We start from the raw sequence: 2,648 nt of genomic DNA, 5'->3' as shown, positions 1-2,648 counted from the left end.
GGAAGAAATTTTCCAGATTGACTGACCTTCATGTCTTAAAGTAATGATGGAGTGTCGTTTAGATTTGCTTATTTGAGCTGTTCTTGCCATAATATGGACTTGATCTTTTACCAAATCTTCTGTATACCAACTCTACCTTGTCACAACCAACTGATTGGCTCATACGTATTTAAAACAAAAGATTCCACACAATTAACTTTTAACAAGGCACACCTGTTCCAGGTGACTACCTCATGAAGCTGGTTGACAGGATCCAAGAGTGTGCAAAGCTGTCATCAATCAAAGGGTGGCTACTTTGAAGAATCTCAAATCTAAAATATATTTTGATTTGTTAACACTTTTTTTGCTACTACTACATGATTCCATTGTTTATTTCATAGTTTTGATGCTTTCACTTTTATTCTACAACATAGAAAATAGTAAAAATAAAGAAAAACCCTGGAATGACTGGTACTGTAAATGTGATGAGTTTTCAAGCATATTTCAGAGATAAGATAACCAACATTAGGCTGGTATCAGTCAAAAAATACCTGATGAGAAAAATATGAATTTGCCCTTGTAACGCTCGTCGTTGGAATGAGAAGAGGACCAAAGCCAGCGTGGTAAGTGTTCATCATTATATTATTAAACAGAGAACACTAAACAAAATAACAAAGAGAACAGCAACAAAACAGTTCTGTAAGTGAGACACATAACAGAAAATAAGCACCCTGCTTCTCCAGTCCAGAACTGTCAGTATGTTTCACCAGCGTTTTGCTTCTCCAGTCCAGAACTGTCAGTATGTTTCACCAGCGTTATGCTTCTCCAGTCCAGAACTGTCAGTATGTTTGACATGTAAAGTGCACTTGCACATCCGCCCTGATGGATTTAAAGGGAGTGGATTGGTATAAGAGTAATGCTGGAGATGTCTTTACAGACAATGCTTTTAAACTTGTGTTGAAGTGTGCACTTCAGGGAGAAGGGTAGAGAATTGGGACTCCTCCTGTATCTTCTGACTTGACTTGTTGTTTATCAGGGCGTCTGACCTCCAGAACTCTGTGGCCACCCGGTGTCTGCAGCTCCACGGAGGCTGGGGCTACATGTGGGAGATCCCCATCGCCAAGTGAGTGACAGTGATGTCTGTGTCATGGAAATATAACATGTTTTTGTATTTAGTTCTATGCTGTCAGTGGATATGAAAATCCTCTCTCTCCCCATCAGGGCGTTTGTGGATTCCCGTRTCCAGCCCATCTATGGAGGCACCAATGAGATCATGAAGGAGCTGATCGCCCGCAGTATCGTCAGCCAGAAGTGAGGGAGACGTCCCAGTGACATCACCATGGAGGAGAGCTGGGAAGTGGTTAACATAAGTCTCTTAACACCAACAGCAGTTTGACTGGGTTAGCTACTGAGCTGGTTGTCCGTGCCTTTTGAAGTGATTGTCATGTTCACTGAAGGTAGGCCAGTGGTATTTCTGGGGTGAATCTGATCTTCCATTTAAGTCAAATGTTCACTTAGTCTCCCATAGACGTCAGTGCATGACTGAGAAACATTTTATTTAAGTGGAACTTAGGATTCACTCCTCTTTGAATAAGCATGGGGTGAAATAATAGATATTCAGTGTAATTTCTGAGTAATATTGCTGGGAATATGTGGTTTAACACTCTAGATGTAGGGTTTATTCCTTTCCTTYGGGCTTCTACAAAGTCTACAATATGTTCTGAAATCCATCCATCCTTTCACACTTGAAACATTGATCAAATAAATGCACAGAGTTAAGTTGTATATTTTTGTGTTTGTGTCCTGCTGTGTTTATTGGGGTAGAAAACTAAATGGTATAGTCATGTATGTTTTAGTTTTAGAATGTTTTAGTTAGAATGAACAGTATTTGATCATTTGTTCGCAGCTCCGAACCGTAAGTGCCCTTGCATTCTTCTCCTGATACCTATTAATGGTCAGCATTAAAGGGGGAGAACTAGTCAGGTGTACAACTGAATGCATTCAACTGAAATGTCTTCCGCATTTAACCCAACCCCTCTGAAACAGAGAGGTGCGGGGGGCTGACTTAACACCACAACAAGCTGTGAATTAGAACATTGCACTATTGTTGAACGTTTTAAACGCCACCTTTTTAATGTTGATTGTAATGTAATAATATTGCTTGTTTATTAAAGTTATACCATTTTGGTGATCCCTCTTACAATTTTCATTTGGTTCCATTGTGTTCTGTCAGTTTCATGAAGACGTGTGGGGTGTTCTATTGCAGTGGACGAGGGCATACAGGAACAATGCATCATGATGCGGTCCTAATGCATTATAAGCCCGGTTTTGGGGTGTGTGTCTGTTGTACGTGAGAAGATGTGTGAGCCTGAGATTGATGCCCTCGTGACAGCTCAGGAGGACGAGAACGGCAGCCTCAACTACTAAGGTTAAGYCTTCTGCGCAATGCTATGTATTATTTTAACCACAAGATGGCAGTAAGTSTTGTGAACCGATTAAACCTGGGTTTTATTCCACATCATAGTGATGTCTGTCTAGTAGGAGCATTTTCATTAGCTTTGATTCTATTCCTTTTATTTTTTATCAATTCCTCTCTGTATGGTTTTGATAATCAGCCTGTTACCTTCAATATTAMGTTTAGTGGAGTGGTATGGGCACATCCATTAAAA

The 2,648-nt window shown here is 40.1% G+C and overlaps 1 long non-coding RNA gene and 1 pseudogene across 1 annotated transcript; both read left to right on the top strand.

Moving 5' to 3' along the window:
- The window catches only part of LOC111960778 (myosin light chain 3, skeletal muscle isoform-like), a 20,508-nt pseudogene extending 18,066 nt beyond the window's left edge, over nt 1-2,442 (top strand).
- Nucleotides 718-1,527, top strand: LOC111960780 (uncharacterized). The gene is made up of 2 exons (XR_002876901.1): nt 718-1,102; nt 1,201-1,527. It is a non-coding gene; the product is annotated as an uncharacterized lncRNA (long non-coding RNA).
- Nucleotides 2,443-2,648: the final 206 nt, after the last annotated feature.

This window comes from Salvelinus sp. IW2-2015, linkage group LG4p (genome assembly GCF_002910315.2).
Source record: "Salvelinus sp. IW2-2015 linkage group LG4p, ASM291031v2, whole genome shotgun sequence".
Taxonomy (NCBI): Eukaryota; Metazoa; Chordata; class Actinopteri; order Salmoniformes; family Salmonidae; genus Salvelinus; species Salvelinus sp. IW2-2015.
Note: the sequence above shows the minus strand (reverse complement) of the source record. Positions and strands in the feature narration are given on the sequence as shown.